Genomic DNA, 19,815 nt, shown 5'->3' on the forward strand with positions numbered 1-19,815 from the left:
TCTGGGGGAAAGGCTCAAATGGGACAGCTCTGGTGCCTGCCATTTTTCCAAGCAGCCTGCTGTCCCACACAAAAAAGTAAAAGAAGTCATAATTGAAATAATCGAGGGAATCTCTTCATGTGAAAACGTTGTGTTCAGAAATGGCTATGTTCTGCATTATCTGATAAAGTTCTAAAAGGGTCACATTTTAGAATTTTAATTCTCTGCCTTTTTGATAACATCAGGTGTGAAGAATAGCAGATTATCTAAGAAGAATGTCATAACAGAAAGTTACTCAAGATGTATAAATCTCCCGGTAGAAAAATGCTTCTGTACAAAATAGTTTTCTACATAGAGGATATATGGAGGTTTTTTTACTGAGTGTTTCTGCATGTGACAGACCCACTCCAGCCGCTGTTTAAAATAATAGAGGCTAGGTATAGATTTTGCATGTCACCCAAGAGGTAATGTGAAAGATGGGAGAATAGCAACCTTAAAAGAAATTGAAAACTCATACTGGCATATTATAAATTTAATCCAAATGTCAATGGAGGAAGGCATTGCTAACTTTTTTTCCTCCCAACTACTTTTCTATTCATAGAAGAAAAAGAGGCATGTCCTTGAACTCTTGCATTAAATAAAGCTCAGAAGAACATGTGTAAGTAAACCAGAAAAAGCGACATTGTAGCATTGAAATTATAGTTTTCAAGTGTGAAAAGTCAGATAACAACCACACAGGAATCAAAGTACTATATCTATTCTCAATATTGTTATCATCTGGAATAAAACAGCTGGTTTGTAGCAATTATTACTATGCTACATATTAAAGCTGCAACCTATATTAGCGTAAATCACACTGAACTCAATTGAGTTCACTTTTGAGTAGCTACATAGACTCACATTAGATCAAGCAAGTATCCTAGTTCACTTTTATTTTTTGTTGTTGAAGAAAGAACTCTTCCACTTGTCTTGGTGAATTAAACAATGATGGCAACTATTGTTAAAATATTGGGGCAGTTATATAATCATTTTTAACTATTTCAGTCTTTTTATTCCAAGGAAGAATTGAGTGAATGTTGGAATTTGGTGGTGGTCCAGTTAAAACTTGATGCGTTATGTTAGAGAAATCTTGAAGAATAGATGAAATACCAGCAGCTGAAGAAAGACAAATCTTCTGGCTCCAAAAAAAAAGGAGGAATTACAGACTAGTCCATCTGACACAGATAATTGGAAAGATTTTGAAAATGTTTGCATAAACTGATCTGAGTATAAGTATCTTGAAAACAATGTGGCAATAATTTTCCGCAGCATGGATTTTTCAGTAGTAAGTCCTGCCAAACTCAACTTATCTCATTTTTTTAAATTAAGTTTCTTAGAGTAATTGATTGTGGAAGTACCACAAAAAAATATCTTGATTTTAGCAAATCATCTGACCCAGCAGGAAAATTAAATGTAGGCTGGATGGCTTGACAATAAAGGGGATTTACATCATACTCAAGGAGAGCTCATTAGCAGAAGAAACTGGAGATGTTTAGTGTTGAAAAGAAAAACCTAGAGGAGATATGACAGCACTCTTCAAATACCTGAAAAGATGGTAAATTGAAGAAGATACAGAGCTGGTCTCTATCATCCTGTAGTGCAAGGTACTTTATAATAAATCTTTGTTTAGAGCAGTGGTTCTCAACCTGTGGGTCGGGACCCCATTTGGGGTCGATCGACCATTTCATGGGGGTCGCCAAGCAAGGCTGTCCACCATTTTTTTGTCCGCCATTTTTTTTCCCTTTTCCGGCGGGTGCCTTACCTCCCTTGGGCTGGGCCAGCTGGTGGTTGGCCTGCTCCGTCTCTGCCGCTTGCCAGCTACGCCTCGGCCGGCGCAGGGGGCGGAAACACGCATGCACGGCGCTCCCGGGCAGGGAAAGTCCTCGACTTACGACTGGTTGGGTAGTCCTCGACTTACGATCGGTTTAGTCCTCGACTTACGACCGGTTTAGTCCTCGACTTACGACCGGTTTAGTCCTCGACTTACGACCGGTTGGGGTCGCGGCATTAAAAAGGTTGAGAACCACTGGTTTAGAGAAAGGCAGAATCTGACTGAATGTTAGGAAGGGAAGTTCAGATGCTAAGAGCTATTAGACACATAATGAGCTCTCTTCACAGGGTGTCTTCAAGCAGTGGCGAGAAGACTATCAGGGTTTATTTCAGCCAGATTCCTGCACTAAGCAAAGGATTGGAACTGATGTCCTAAAGGACCTCTTTCAACAATATGACTCTAAGATGAGGCCAGAGATCCGCAAAGATACTTTTGTCTGCAACAGGAAAACACAGACTCCGTATTTGACTGAACCAAATTAGAAATCACTTCAAAGAGTCCCGATAGAACGGAAAAGTAATCATGTTCAGTTAGATCTAAGTGGGAAAAGTTTTAATAATGCCATAAATTCTACAGCTGAAAAAATACAAAATTGGTGATAAAGAGAAGCAATAAAGGGGAAACAACTGTGCTCTGCTGAGCTGTCTCAAAAAGTCACGTATGCACCACATGTGAAATTATCCTTCCTTTTCACCTAGCATTGTTTAAATTGTTATCAGAAAATCTACTCTTAACCATGTTTTTCCTCTGAACATGCATTTTTCTATTTATTCAATTTCTATAACTGCCCGTCTCAATAATTCTAATTTTTTTCAAAATACATTTCCTATGATTACCATCCAACTGATGCTGGCACTGCGTGGCAGGGGATTCAGTGGTGGGATTCAGCTGGTTCGCATCACTTCGGCAGAACCGGTAACTAATTTTTTGTTGCCCAGGCCCAGAATGGACTTCTGGAAGCGGCATCCCCACAGAGAACCAGTTGTTCACATATTTGAATCCCACCACTGAGGGAATTGTGTCTGAGGGTCAGCAGGAGGCTACTTTTTTCCACAGAGGTGAGTAACCACTCGTGCTGTCTAAGGAAAACAGACCCCGCTGAGCTACCGGAACTGATTCCTGATATTTTTTTCCTCCATAACTATGAATTGGCATGGTAGAATACTCACCATTTTTCTATATTAGTCTTTCTTTCCTTCCTTCTTTCTTTCTTTCTTTCCTTCTTTCCTTCTTTCTTTTCTTTCTTATACAAATTGAAATGTTGCTGGATGAGGTACTTTTGTGTACAATCACTCAACCTCATATATAGAATTTTAGGGAGTCAAGGCATCTGCATTATTTGTGATCATTGTGACAGGTTCAAAAAGGGATCGTTTCCCTTAAAAGGGGGTCAGCCCATAGGTACAGAATTAATCTGTGTAAAAGAAACACTGCTCTCCCTATGGATATTTTTTTAATAGAATGAGACAGACATTGAGAAAATATTTTAACATAAAGGGTTAAAATTAAATGCAAATGAAATCCTTCAATAGCAGATTTTAAGAAAACAAATGTACCTACTCAGATACTGTATATGGCAGATGTAATAAGCAAGGCCTGTATTAATTAGTTAACCATCAAGAAGAAAATAATCCAGCAATCATTTATGGTGGTCTCTCATATAATTAGCAGTCCTTAATTTGCAGTTGCAGACAGGTAGCAAAGCCAGAGGTATATGAAATAATTGGTGGCTGCTACATTCAGCAGAGCAGCATCAGCGTACATTGTAGTCTATGCAAATTTGCCCTAAGGAGGACATAAAATACAGCTGTAGTACTATATTCTGTTTCTGCATGCAGTAGAATAAATGAACTTTGAATGCAACCAGCCATATCAGTTTGCAAAAAAGCATGTAACAAAAATTATCTTCCATATGTTGGATTTCCAATTAAACATGTGCATTTTATCTCTTCTTTAGTATAGATATGGATTTGACATCCATGTTAAAACATAGAATAATCCTGCAACTATCCAATGGCATTTTCTGGGTTATTAATATCTCTTGTACTAAAGCCTTACTTTTTAAAAGATGTTTTGTTTTTATGTATAGCTTCTGTTTAATTTACCTTTGATGACCTCATTTCTTGTCTGTATTTTTAATCCCACTCCATAGTGCTGCCATGACAAAAGGACTCTTATTCTTCTGGTTATTCATTCATTTATATACATTTCATATTTCTAAAGCCTATCTCTCTACTTTTTACTCTGTGTAATCACTTGATTCACCGAGTTAAATGTGTAAACAACAAGGATTGGAGGAAATTAGATTTCTGCTCCAAATAAAGTTGTTTTAGGCTGAGTGAAGACACCAGAGCAAGAATTTGTATATCAAGGGAGGTGGAAAGTGGTCTAAGCAGATATATATGTGCTTAAGGAGATATATAGTGAAGGGAAGTATTGCCTGGTAGGTGGAGCCAGCACAGGGAGTCAAAGATAGAGGAGACAAACGATAGGCTAACACAACTAATCTGGTCTCTAATCCATTAATGTTCAGATCCACATACTTTGTATTATATACTATTAACATTTATTGGAAATTATTTCAGTACTTCGTCAACAATGCAGCAGCATCTGCACACAAAGTCCATACTGTATATATTAAATACCCCAATCAACATGCCTCTAAACAATTTAATTTGGGATGGAGTCCTGATTTTTATTTTTTCACATATTCAAAATGGTTTGATGGTTGTTAGCTGTCCAGGATTATATTGCAAAAGATGGGCAGCCATATAAATCAAATAACAGACAGACAGGCAGATAGACAGTTAAAAGAAGTATTCTTATACATTTTTCTATAAATACATTAAGGGCATGTGACATGCCGTTCTGCAAAAATTCAGAAAATTCAAAAGGGGCACGTTGTTTTTACAAAGCTGAACTACCTTCTGTCTTAAATCTATAGGTTACTGTTACAGCTAAAAAAAAGGAATAAAATATTATAAGAAAATAGTCATGCTAAATTTCTAGCAACCTTTTTCAAAGTCTTCACTACAGCAGTAGGACAATATTTATTTTGAATGATAAACAACATTTACAGTCCACTTTAATGGCATCAAATTTATATATATATATATACACAAAAATCCCTCTTAATAATTCTCATAAAAAAATTAAGACTATGTATTCCACAAAAAATTACAATATTAGCAATGGGGTTACATACTGTGTATGAAAAAAGAACAATACGCTGCAGAAGAAAATAGTATAATTTATATTTAATGGCAATTTCGGAGATGAAATCTAAATACAGACTGAGGATTTTTAAATTAGATATGCAATTATTACAGAAAAGACACCTAACAATATTCCTGCCAACATGGTTACTGGACCAACAGTCCTTCAGTAGAAATTAGAGAAAAGTTTGTAATCTGACCTAACAAAGCCCATGAATTGAAAGTGTCCTCCAAAACACAAGATACTGTAAAGAAAATAATAACTTATCATTAAGAAATCCACCCACTCAGCACAATGAAACTACAGGGCATTTCTTAAGAATTTAAGTTGCAGTGTCATGGTTAAATAAAAAGGATTTTTTTTTAACGTACAAGAAGCTGTTGAAAATAAACCAAGGCCACACATTCACATGAAATGCCATCTAGTCTGTTAAGACTTTATACATGTTTGTATTCCAGCTCCTACAAAGAACCAAATGTTTTTCACTCGGTGATGATGTAAGTTTTTCCATAGTTCTTACATAAACTGACATTTTAAACAAACTTGCTTAAAGTGCAGGTCTGGATCGGATCAGTGCCTGAGCGAGAAATTAATTGGTAACCGTATTATTCTGCCTTGAATTCTGTGAAAGAAAAGATAGCATAGAAGAGGAACAATGGATTTGGCATTCTATCAGGCAACCCATTGACTTAAGCATCCATCTTTAGGTTAAGAGTGTAAGCAGTGAAGTGAGAAGTCCTGCAGCTCTTGCATTTAAAACACTGCATCTACTTCTTAGAATTCATTTACTGTCAGTAAAAGTTGCTTTTTTGCGCCTGTCTAAAAGGAACACGATAAATACAGCAGTGGCGAAAATTGTGGAAACCTTTTGGGAAAAGTGTACATTTGAGATTTGATGGCTAATAACACCACTGTTTTGGGAGTAATACCATAAAATTATATATCAATGGAAAGATAATTTAATCAAGAATGTAATGCAACAAAGTTGTTCAATTATCTGTATTCTATGAAAATTTATAGCCAAATAGCCAGAAAAAGGAAGCACAACTTGCTTAGGTTGATATCAGGTAGCTTTCCTTCATCTGATTGTAGCCAATGAGCATGAGTGTTTAGAGAGCCAATCAGCTGTCATCTTGTTTTGGCAATGAGCCAATCAGATCACAGTAGGATTCAGTTATTGATGTCATGTATTGAAGCTGAGAGGAGGACATTTGTCAGTGTGTTATGTGATCGCTATCAAGTTGGTTGGATTTTTTTGTGTTCTTTCATTTAGTGAGCTTGTAAAACGTAATAAAATTGAAGTAATGGTGCAAAGAGTTGACTAGTCACCCAGAAAGCAATGTAAAATAGTATTATTAAGTGAACAGTTATAAAGAAATTAGAAGAAAAATTGGTGGAAACTTAACCAAAGGTGGCATTTCTAAGTTTTTGAAGAGGTATAAGGAGACTCAGTCACTACAAAACCACACTGGTAAAGGTAGGAAAAGGTGCACAACAGCAAGTGATGATAGAAGAATTAAGAGACTGTGCCTACGTGACAGAAGAAAATCATCTGGATATATACAAGATGAAATGGCGCAATGCAACGTGAAGTTGAGTGCAAGGACTGTTCGGCGCAGACTGCAGGAATTTGGCCTAAAATCTAGAATTCCATGAAAAAAGTCACTTTTATCTCTCAAACAAAGGTTGAAAAGACTAAACTGGGCTAAAACCCATGGACAGAGGAACAATGGGACAGTGTTATTTGCAGTGATAAGACCAAGATCTCTCTGTTGGTAGTGATGGCATAAAATACTAAGGAGAAGAATCGGAGAAGATTTGCATCCTGATTGCATTACATGTACCGTGAAACACCCAGTCAGTGTTATGATCTGGGGTTGTATGACATCAAGAAGTGTGCGCAGAATTTGTATGATTAATGGGAATATAAACTCAAAATCCATACAGTCCAATTTTGTATAGATCTTGTTTTTGTATATAATTCTTGTAATCCACTGTAATTTTCAGTTGTCAAGGTTTCAGTAAAATCAATGTTTTATAACAATTCTTTCTTTCAGGAGTCAATTGTCAATTCAATATATTTAGCCAGCTTAAATCCTTCTTGTAACTTCCCTTCTCAATGATTTATCATAGATCAAAGTTTTTAAACAGTTCATAAATTTAAACCACAATCAAAGTATTTCTTTTCCTTCAAACACTTTCCAATCTTATAGGAAGGCCCAGTATGCAATCTCTTCTCTGTTCCTTAGCAACTATCTTCTTAAAGGTTATTAGAGTTCATGGGAACAGGGGTTTTTTTTTCTTTGTTTCTGGGCATTCTCTTTAATGTGCTATATTCCCATTGTCCACTAGATGTCAGCAAATATTTATTTTCCAGCTCTTTCAGACAAAAAGTTCTTATTGTTTTTCTTTTTTTTTATGTAATTCAATCAAAATCCTTTAGAATATAATCTTAGCAGTTTGTTTTAGTTTCTAAATTTGATCAGATTGTAGTATTTTGAATTTAATTTCAATAAGGTTCTTTCCTCCTTAAAGTTAATTTGCCACTTCCTTCTATGGGGGAATGGGAATGTAGTCTCCTCCCCTTACTTTCAGAGGTTGTTTGCTTTGGAGATCTTTCCCAGGGACTGGTTGTAAAATAAGGGAGAGAAGATCAAATACTCTCACCAGTTCCAAGCACGCTGTTCACCATTGTTCTTGGTAGTGCTCTTGGACTTCAGCTGCAGTAGCTTGGGCTAGACACTGGCATGTGGCTAGCCTTTCTCCTGTCAGGTTTGGAGGGCTTTCCCCGGATCAAATGAAGCAATTGCCATTGCTTCGTGATCAACGGGGTGCCCCTCCTTCGCAGTCACCTCTTTGGGGCGACTTTGGACCCATCAGGGTCCTGGCAGGGTGAAATTAGTCATGGGGAGTGGAGGTCTGCTCTCACATGGCCATGCGCTATGAGCGCAAACCGGAAGTCCTTCCCCATTGCTTTTTAAGAAGTGGTCAGGGAATACTAAAAATGAATATCACATGACTATAGCAGCATTACACGACTAAAGTGGCTACAATTTCCCCAAATTTCATTCCCACGGCAGTCATAGGTCCTGGATTTTTGATGCATTCTATATGTTAATCCATTTGAAGCACGTTGATTCATAAAATGGTTGCCCTATGATGCACCAATTCACCCAGCTGATGGCTACAAACAGACATGATAGTTTTAGTAGTATAAAGATTTGTCTTTATTTTTCTGGGAAAGCCAAGGGAAATCATCAAAACAATTAAAAAATGAAAATTAGAATATTTCGGACATTTGATGTGACGCCCAGAAAAATACGGCATACTCCATTTAGTCCTCCAGGGAAAGATTGAAGGCAAATGAGGTCCAGGCAGAAGAAGAACATTGTGGCTTCAAAATCTAAGGGACTGGTTTGGACAAAACTCAGCAGCACTTTTTCGTGCGGCTGCTGATAAAAACAGGATCGCCAACATGATCGCCAACATCCGATAATGGATATGGCACAAGAAGAAGAAGAAGAAAGATTTGTCAACTTTTTCTTCATTTGTATAATTCTTAGTTAATTATTCTGTAAGAAATAATGAAATAAAATAAAAGAGTACAGGTAGTCCTCAACTTACAATAGTTTGTTTAGTGACCGTTCTACATTACAGTGGCACTGAAAAAAGTGACTTATGGCCATTTTTCACACTTATGACTGTTGCAACATCCCCATGGTCACGTGATCAAAATTCATATGCTTGGCAACTGGTTCATATTTGTGACAGTTGCAGTGTCTTTTTGTAACTTTCTGACAAGCAAAGTGAATGGGGAAGCCAGATTCACTTAACAATCATGTCGCTCATTTAATCATGTCACTCATTTCACTTAATAATTGGGGCAAGAAAGGTCATAAAATGGGGCAAAACTCACTTAACAAATGTTTCAGTTAGCAACACAAATTTTGGGCTCTATTGTGATTGTAATTCGAGGACTACCTGTAGCGGTTAAGGCCAAAAGTGAAAATACTGGTAAAAAAAAGCAAGCTATCATAAAATGGTTACTTTCAGGAAAGTCCTCAAAATACCTGTACAGGTTTCTAAAACTTAGCCATTACGAGTTGCAATGTTCTCAAAGTTCTAAACTTGCCGGAAATCAAACGGTTGTGTTAACAGTTAACTATGATAGCTTGCTAACTATTATAAACCTCCCTTAAACTTTTACTTCGTAACACTTATTTTTTCTCTATCCCTCCTCCCTTTTCCATTGTAATGCAATAGACGTAATGTAATTTAAGAAAGGAAGCATACAAAAATGTGTTTCCATAACATAAACACAGTTGCTTTCATGTCAAAACTTTTAAACTTCATAATGGTGAAACCGCGGAAATCTGTATAAAAACGTAACTGTAACTATTAATGTTGGCCGACAAGATTGAGTATCACTGCCAAGCTTCATAATGAGAAACAACTTTAAAAATTAGCCTCAAGGTAAAGCTTTCATAAAAACACTTTTAAAAAGGACAATTAGTGGTAAACCGACAATGACAGTAGCAGAGAAGCAGCCTATGTTTAAATTAAATACCAGTTGGAACTAATTCTAGAACGCCAATGTGAGTGGACTATATGTATATGTGCATGTTTGTGTGTGTATACCACAAGACATGCAAAGTAATTAGTTTTTAATTCAGCATATCTACTGTATATAAATAAAAATGTAAATGTTTGTTTGTTCAAAATCTTAAATCTCCGAAAGTTCTTCACCGATTGCTTTGAAATTTTGACACAACGTTGCATTCAAATACGCACATGTTTTTATATACCTATATTATATAAATGTCACACCTGTGACAGGTAAAAACATGCTTTTTTGAAAAACAGCGCCATCTGTTGGACGTAAAAGCAACACACGCTTTTACCAGACTGAGCCACAGCAACGCGTGGCTGGGTACAGCTAGTTTATAATAATACCACTGACCTGTTTTAGGACATGCTAGGAAATTTATTTGCCCAAGGAGACGGACAAGATGTCACCTGTCCCATTTTCTACAGAAGATAATGATTGCTGGATACATCTGACTTGTTAAGTAATGAGCTGGTCTTCTCAATCAAGTATGAGGATAACAGCCAGTTTAGAGGGGTGGAAATCTAGTTGACCAGCATACATAGCTCTGTCTTCCCAGAGAATGAATTTGGCTGTATAGCATTAAGTGTGAGATTTTGATGTATTCTCCCACAATATTGCTTATACTCTATTTATGTTTTTTTTTAATAGTTATTTAAGTATTTTTTAATCATTGGTTTTATTGTATGCCACCCAGAATCACACTTGTTATAAACTGAAATAAATTTGATGAGTAATTATAAATAAATAAATTTTGTGACCTCAGGCACAACTATACTTCCTGAGATAGTTACTTCTGTCCCCTAGTAGGACATAATCGTGATCTGAGTACAGTTGAGTCAAAGCTATTTTTCAGCTATTTAATTTAACAACATGTTTTATAATTTGAAAGCCCTAGAGTTAGTTTTTTTTATCTGCTCAAATAGTATCAGATCACATAAAGTTTTAGTCATACTTTAGCATTTTATCCATGATGGTGATTCTAATGCAATAGCAAGCTGATTGCAATTATGAGTCCACCGAGCAATGTGTTTCTTCATTTAAATGGTAATGAAGCCAAGCACATCTTTAATTTAGAAAAATGATCGAGTCATAAAAGATGCCATATAGCAGGATAAGCATTTTGGGGTAATGGGCCGCACTTAAGTCTTTGCTTGAGATGATGGGTGCCATCTCATCCTCAAGAGAAGGAGTGGGAACAGGATGAAAGGTGTGCTCAGCAGAAATAGAAACAAAGATTGACTTTCAACACAATTAAAATTAAATTACAGCAAATGAATAACGGTAGGTTTGCTTTTGAACTACTTAATGGTCTGTATTTTACTGATCTGTCATATTAAAAAATTAGAATCCACTGGTAAATTTTCCAGAATTTTATGGGACCATACATATTTAATTTTGCTTTGTAGATTACTTTACATAGGAGAGACGGTGTGTGTGTGTGTGTGTGTATAGATAGATATAGATATAGATATAGCATCAAATTCCTGGGTGTGCAGCTAATGAGTAGGCTGACTTGGTCACTCAATAGTGAGAAACTGGTGAAGCGGGCACAGCAGCTCCTGCATGAGAAAAGCACATCTTCCTTCCCCTGTCCTGACCACTTTCTACAGGGGGATGATCGAGCGCATCCTGTCATACAGCATCACAGTCTGGTTTGGAAGCATCACTGCTTCAGACAGGAAGGCGGTGCAAAGAGTGGTGAGAATGGCCGAAAAGATCATTGGCAGTTCCCTCCCTCCCATCCAGGACATAGCACAGAAGCGTTGCTTGACCAGGGTCCGTAAGATTATTTGGGACACTACACATCCTCTTCACGACCTGTTTTCCTTGTTACCTTCTGGGAGGAGGCTTCGTGGTATCTGTAGCAGAACATCCAGATTCAGCCATAGTTTCATTCCATACAGCATTAACCTCCTTTCATTATATATTCAAGATGGACAGTATTTAATATTTATTCGCTACGTATATGTAGGCGTGTGGGTCTATACATATGTTGTTCATAGTAAGTTTTGGTGTGTGTCATGTATGTGTTTCACTTTGAGAGTGGGCAACTAAATTTCATTTTTGATATGTGCCATTGTGCCCACAGTAAAAAAATGACAATAAAGGTTATCTTATCTTATCTATATAGATTTAGATTTAGATTTAGATTTAGATTTAGATTTAGATTTAGATTTAGATTTAGAGATAGATAGATGATAGATAGATAGATAGATAAATAGATAGATAGATAGATAGATAGATAGATAGATAGATAGATAGATAGATAGGTAGGTAGGTAGGTAGGTAGGTAGGTAGGTAGGTAGGTAGGTAGGTAGATAGATAGATAGATTTACACACCACTACTAAATTCAATATATGTAACCAGAGATTCCTTTTCTAATTCCCACTGAATATGGGAAAATTGGCTTAAATATCTCATCTACCAGCAGAAGAGAATATTTATAGCTCCTGGTTGAACTGTGGGATCCTTGGTGCTTTCTGAGCTTGGTTGTTTTCTTGCAGATGTTTCATTACCCAACTACCTACATGGATAGCGAAACATCTGCAAGTAAACAATCAAACTCAGAGAGTGCCAGGGGCTCCACATATCTTATCTTACTTCCACCCAGAGAATATTAATAAGTCTGTGTAAAAAGGAGAAACTTTTACACTGATCCAGATATAATCCTAAGGGGAGTTAACGGTAAATACAGCCAAGTTAATATGTAAATATTTAGTAGTTTGGCAGTAGTGTGACAATTATGGGATTCAACCATTTACAGTGAGTCAACAGAATAGCAGAAGAAGCATTATATATGATTCAACATTGCAAGTTTGGATAGTATCTTAATAGCATTCTCTCCTATAACCAAACATTCTTCTTATTGAATTCATCATGGGACTATCAGCATAATCAATAAATTAGTGGATAACTCACTTAGGAACACAGAATGGGAACAGGGTTGGAAGACCACCTAGGTAGTGATATCTCCTTTCAATTAATTCAATTAATTCATAGACCAAAATTATTGCAATTTTGAAATCAGGCCAGGATTCAAACCTTCCAAAAAATTACAGGCCAGTTGCTCTTCTCTGTGTCACCTACAAACTTTTAGAAAAACATGTGTTAAACAGAATAGCCCTAGCAGTAGAATCTGTAATCCAAGTAGAACACGCTGGATTTCACCCCAAATGTGATTGTAGCGATCAAGTCCTTGCATTAACTTCCTTCCTGGAGAACGGATTCCAAAAGAAAATGACAAATGTCTCTGTTTTTCTTGACCTCTTGGTGGCCTACGGTACTGTCTGGAGAGAAGGACTTCTCCTCAAACTAACAATGTGTCGTAACACATTGCCTTGATTGACAACATGTTGAGTAACAGGTTATGTCAAGTTTTCACAGAATTCAATAGAAGCAGATATCATAAGCTGAATAATGGACTACAACAAAGGATCAGTGCTATCCCCTGCTCTTTTTAACTTGTACATCCATAACCTGTCTAAATTGTTTCTGGAAATTTGTCTATGCCGGTGATATCAATCTCACAGTCCAAAGAACCAACTTCAGTGATACAAAAGACATCTTGTTTCAAGATCTCCAGAAGCTGGATGACTATTTCAAAAAATGGCACTTCCAACCACATCTTACAAAAACAGAAGTAGCCACATTCCACCTTAGCAATAGATACACAAATTACCAGCTTTCAGTGAAGTTCCAGAACTGTATTTTACAATGTAATAGCTCTATGAAGTACCTGGGAATAACACTGGACAGACAACAACAACAACAACAACAACAACTATTATTATTATTATTATTATTATTATTATTATTATTATTATTATTATTATTATTAGTTAGAAGAAGAAGAAGAAGAAGAAGAAGAAGAAGAAGAAGAAGAAGAAGAAGAAGAAGAAGAAGAAGAAGAAGAAGAAGAAGAAGAAGAAGAAGAAGAAGAAGAAGAAGAAGAAGAAGAAGAAGAAGAAGAAGAAGAAGAAGAAGAAGAAGAAGAAGAAGAAGAGTTGGAAGGTACCTTGGAGGTCATCTAGTCCAACCCCCTGCTCAGGCAGGAAACCCTATACCATTTCAGACAAATGGCTGTCCAGTCTCTTCTTTAAAACTTCCAGTGTTGGAGCATTCACCGCTTCTGGAGGCAGGTTGTTCCACTGGTTAATTGTTCTAACTGTCAGGAAGTTTCTCCTTAGTTCTAGGTTGCTTCTCTCCTTGATTAGTTTCCATCCGTTGCTTCTTGTCCTGCCTTCAGGTGCTTTGGAAAATAGCTTGACTCCCTCTTCTTTGTGGCAGATGTCACCTGCTTGGTGGTGAGGATGATTTTCACTATAAACACAACTGGCAAACAAAAACTCAACTATTCTATCTGGAAACACTAAGGCTATGAAATTTGCCACAAAAAAACCCCCAACTACAATGCTCATCTAGAAGTCAGACATATTGAACCTGTGGTGAGAAATCTAAATGAAAGTGACAGAAAGGGACTTTGTTGCATTTGTGGCCAACTAAAATCTAGCATTGTTCAAATCACTTCACTCGGAAGGAATTCCATTAACTTTTGTTCCTAGAGAACGCAAATAAGTTACATTTGCCCATTGGTATCTGCATTGTTGCTGCAAAGTTCCACGTAAGAAATTAATGTCCAGATAAACTAAGATGAAAATATCAACCTTCACACATTAAGCAGAGACACTGATTCGGTTTACTTTATCTATGTTTTTCATTGTAAGGCATGGGCATTTTAAAGTGGCATTTTCTCCTGCCTCTTGGAAATTCACAACCAAAAGAATGGGGGGAGAGTTCCCCAATGATCCTGCAGTAAACATGATGCCTTTGTTCTATGCAATCGCTGTGGCTTGACCTAGAAAAGCAGCACTGCTGGCTGGTGGATCAAACACTCAACAGCTGTTCTCAGAAGCCCAGCCTTAGCAACCCATACCTAGACATGTTACTTAAATACATGTAGCTTCTATTAAGAGCACAAAGGACTCCAATCTCCTGAGCAACAACAGTGCTTTCTGTTTTATATCAAGCACACCAGTTGGACAAACATCTGGAAAAAGAATGCAACAACAGATCTACATTAAAATATATCAAATGATAATAGAAAAGGCAAGGTGTCTCCTTTTTCTTTCTGCTCCCTATCGTTCACCCTTCTGTTCTACTGTTTCACTACTTTTACATAATGTGTTGCTGTTGCTCCTTGCCTGCACCACCTGTGTTTCCCCAAATGCTACTCTTCTGCTTTCATTTTAACACTGTGCATCTTTTCTTCTTTGTGGAAAATGGCTCGCCCTCTTGCTATTTCCTGATGGATCTTAACGTTTACCCCAACCAACCCCCAGCAACCTACACTGCTTTATTTTAATTCCTTCAAAGCCACCTTCCTTTCACCATTATATACTGTACGTGTTTCTTTTCACAGAAAGGAATGGAACTAAGTTCTACACAGCAGACAGTTTTGGTGCTGCCCACATTGGCTTCTCCTTAAGTCACCAATCAAAGAAAATTCGTATGTACAACAGGGTTGTTATTATAACGTGACCAACTTTTTTACAATGAAAAGGAGGACACAAATAAATTGAAGAAAAAAAAATCGTAAATAAAAGAAACATTTTATTCATTGCAACAATAATACAGAATACACTATAATATGATAAATGCATAATAAAAACATTTGTAACAATAACATTTTATATTGTAATTATGCTTACATGCCATGCCCCTGCCTGCAGCTGCCCCGACAGCACTGCTGCCCCGCCGTGTAGAGCAGTCCCCGCAGCTCCCAAAGCACCAGCTGCACCGGCTCCGGCCCCGGGGGGCAGCCCGCTGTCAACACACCCCGCCTGCAGCCGCCCCGCCAGCACTACCGCCCACCCTGTGCAGCCCCGTGTAGAGCAGTCCCCGTGGCTTCCACAGCACGGAGGGCAGCCGGCCACCGCCACCCCTCACACCCCTGCCCGCAGCAGCCCCGCTGCCCCTGCCTCTTGCGCCCACAGCCATTATTGCCCTAGGAGGGCCGAAGATCAAGAGAAAGTTACCGTGGCATCACTGCTCCAGTCTCCTCCAGATATCTTCAGGACTAACTAGGAGATGGTGTAGTTGGGTAGCAGGGAGGGGTGCAAAGTTCCTGCCAATTCGCCTTCGCTGCAGACAACTTACATGTGCAAAGTTTGCCGGCCGGGTGTTTTGGCGCGCTCAGCAGCAATTCCTATTGGCTTTCGAAAGCCAATAGGGGAAGTAGCACAGCTCATGCAAAAATTGAAAAAAAACCATCAAAAAAAGCTGCCGGAATGCCGTTCTGAGCGTTCTATGAGAAAAAAAAGCCCTGCGGATTAGTCTTCAAATATCGAAAAGGAGAACATGTAGGAGGACACTTTTCGAGGGAGGACAGAACTCACAAAAGGAGGACTGTCCTCTCTAAAGGAGGACAGTTGGTCACCTTATTGTTATGCCAGACTCTTCTCCCTTGGTGTTGACGTGAGCTTTGTTGTGGAGAGTTCCTCAGCAGCTTTCCCTTCTCAGAGAAGGCTATACTTCCTAGATTAAGGGTCCTCAACCTTGGCAACTTTAAGACTTGTGGACTTCAACTCCCAGAATTCCTCAGCCAGCAAAGCTGGCTGAGGAATTCTGGAAGTTGAAGTCCACAAGTCTTAAAGTTGCCAAGGTTGGAGACCCCTGTCCTAGATATCTGTTTCATCCTTTGATGTTTCCTATAATACTCAGCTGCTAGCTGGACATCAACGCCCAGGGACCAGTAGTAGAAGAACAGATATGTCTTTAATAGGGAAAAGACTTTGAAGTGTAGACATGCATGAAACATAAAAAAAATCTTTTTATTTGTTTTTGAGAATAGTTAACCTGGGGGATGCTCTGCCAGCAATTGTGATAATGGAAAGAAAATGGGGAGGAGTTTCTGAGCTGAACAGTAAACATCCTCTCCCCACATCTTGGGAATGTAGTAATTAAAATAAAACAAAACTAACTTCTCATTTCAGGGTGACTGTTCAGATTGTGGAAAACATTTTAAATGAGGTCATTTGAGGAAAAGGGGGAAGCTGATTTTCTTTCTCTTTCCTAGGCGCACAACAGCAGGAAAAAGGAGGAGATTTGTGTAGATACAAATGGGATTATGAACATTATTGTATCAGTGGGAGACAGGATCGATCAATGATTAGCTTAAACAAAAGGCTTTATTGAGATAATCAAATTTCATGACTCTGCAGGTTGTGATGAGCAGCACTTCTAGAAAGCTAGATCATGCCTGCATCTCAAGATTTAGTCTATTCCAATCAATCCAAATTCACAATATTTAGGCAAGTTATGTCTGTCTACATAGAGGGGGTGCAATGGCTCAGCGGTTAAAGACGCTGACCATGTCAATTGGAAAGCTGACAGTCCAGGTTCAAAACCCAACCACCACACAACAGGGTGGGCTCCTGTTACTTACCCCAGCTCCTGGCCACGTAGTAGTTCGAAAGCATGAAAATGTGACACTGCTAACATTGGATGTTCTTGCTTTGACAGTGAGTAGATAAATAGGTACCACTTCAGTGGGAAGGTAACAGCATTCCGTGAGCCTCAGTGTATTGTCATGCGGGCCACATGATCATGGAAGTGTCTTCAGACAATGTTGGTTCCCTCAACTAAGAAACAGAGATGAGCCCCACACAGGATTGCAAAAAACTGGACAAGAGAGGGCCTTTATCTTTACCTTTTACATACATTCATGTAAATGCACCACCACAATGATTCATATCCTATCATTTCTTTTTGACTTAGACAGAAAAGTTAAAATAACTGTTAACTGATTTACCAGTTGCTTGAATTTTGATCATAGAAGGGCTTTTTCTGTAATGGAATAGAATTTTCCTTTCAACTTCAGGATATTTTTAATAAAAATATCAAAAACAGCTTCATGACAGTACAAGTATGCCAGGTACAGATGTCACAAAGGTTCTTGCAACTGGATTTAATTGTGGATATTCTATGTAAACCAAGGGATTACAATTTCACTCCATCTCTTTCAATGATCTTTCCCACATTTAATTTAATGTGGATATTTATTTTTTCAGTGAAGCTATTTTAAAAAAAATAGTGCTTGTTCCTTTTTGGGGCAGAATGTCCAGTTACTTGAAGTATTAAAGACCAGCTTTATGATTCTACCCTATGTTAACAGTCTTGATGTACAACTCTTTTTCAGGCTAAAGGTTTCACTTACCTTTTAAATGTATTCTATATTTGTATTCAGAAAAATAACCAAGACCAATACAAATACCAAATGAAATGAATAATAATCAGTGGCACTGTTTCCCTTGAATTTAATATTATTCCTTCTCTGTTACCTTAAAATTTTCAATTATTAAAGTTACAACTTTTAAAGGTCCCCTTGAAGCCACATTCAGGGCTGATCAATTCTGTTATAAAGTTACAGGGAATCCTGGACCCTAATTCAAAGAACCTTCTGTCTAAAGCAAGGCCAGGATGCTGAAAACTAAAAATATCACTTGATATTTCATATATCTTCTTGCAAGAATGAATTGTTGCTTCTAGGCACCATGGTCATAACCCAAATCCGTTATCACTACCAGTGCCAGATTATTAAATCTGAAAGAAGGCTTCCTTTGGCACTTTCAAATAGTAATTGTGTGCCAGTCAGAACAGTTATGCTGGAGAAATGGATTACAAGCCTATTTTCCTATGCACCTCTTCCTAATGACCACTCTTCTTACACTGGAAAACTAACATGAATTTGGGCAAACTTAATAATAATAATAATAATAATAATAATAATAATAATAATAATAATAATAATAATAATAATAATAATAATAATAATAATAANTCTTCTTAAAAACTTCCAGTGTTGGAGCATTCACCGCTTCTGGAGGCAGGTTGTTCCACTGGTTAATTGTTCTCACTGTCAGGAAGTTTCTCCTTAGTTCTAGATTGCTTCTCTCCTTGATTAGTTTCCATCCGTTGCTTCTTGTCCTGCCTCCAGGCGCTTTGGAAAATAGCTTGACTCCCTCTTCTTTATGGCAGCCTCTGAGATATTGGAACTTGGGAGACAGTGGAGGAATAACAGAATAACCGAGTTGGAAGGGACCTTGAAGGTCTTCTAGTCCAACCTCCTGCTCAGGCAGGAAATCCTACACCATTTCAGACAAATGGTTGTCCAATCTCTTCTTTAAAACTCAGTGTTGGAGCATCCACAATTTCTGGAGGCAAGTCGTTCCACTGATTAATTGTTCTAAGTATCAGGAAATTTCTCCTTAGTTCTAGGTTGGTTTTCTCAATGATTAGTTTCCATCCGTTGCTTCTTGTCCTGCCTTCAGATGCTTTGGAGAATAGGTTGACCCCATCTTCTTTGTGGCAGCCCCTTAGATATTGGAACACTGCTATCATATCACCCATAGTCCTTCTTTTCAGGACAGAGAGCCTTACCTGCTATGGTCTACGGAATCACAAAGAGTTGGACACGACTTAGCAATTGAAAAACAACAACATTCCAATTCTTAGGATGAATATACAGGCAGATTGGGATTAAGCTGATTATTAAAGAACCTACTATGAAAATTAGATGTAGTTTCACTCAGTGCCCAACAGAGAACTACGTGAAATAGTCAAGAGTTCAAATTAATAAGAGACATAAACATAGATGGGTATGTATAGGGGAAGACAATTGCTTGGCAGTTCCCTCTAGAAGCTTGAGAACTCTTAAATCCTGGTGCGGGAATATTTCAATCTGTCATAGTTAGGAATAAAAGGAGTAATTCCCCAATTGTAGGAGTGGATTATATGCCTGCCAAATCTGGGCAGCAGAAATCCAGGTGACAGGGGAAAAAAACTACAGTTTTCTGAATCTATTTACCGCCATCTAAACCTGTCAGGACTTGTTGTGGCCCAAATATGGTAGCCTTAGTACCCTATATCCAAGAACTGAGAAGTTACAATTGCTCGTTTCTCTGCATCAAAAATTGTTTGGAATTTTCCACCATAAGGAAAAAATCCATAGTTATGAATCACTGCTCAAGCTGAAAAATGTTCGTGAATGTATAGAAAAGTGGCAGAAATTAATATTCAGTTTCTGTTCTGAATATGTTACAAGATTTTTGTCTTTTGCCTCTTAGACTCACAGAGTAAGAA

The sequence above is a fragment of the Protobothrops mucrosquamatus genome, unplaced genomic scaffold (genome assembly GCF_001527695.2).
Source record: "Protobothrops mucrosquamatus isolate PMUCROS unplaced genomic scaffold, P.Mucros_1.0 scaffold3245, whole genome shotgun sequence".
NCBI lineage: Eukaryota > Metazoa > Chordata > Lepidosauria > Squamata > Viperidae > Protobothrops > Protobothrops mucrosquamatus.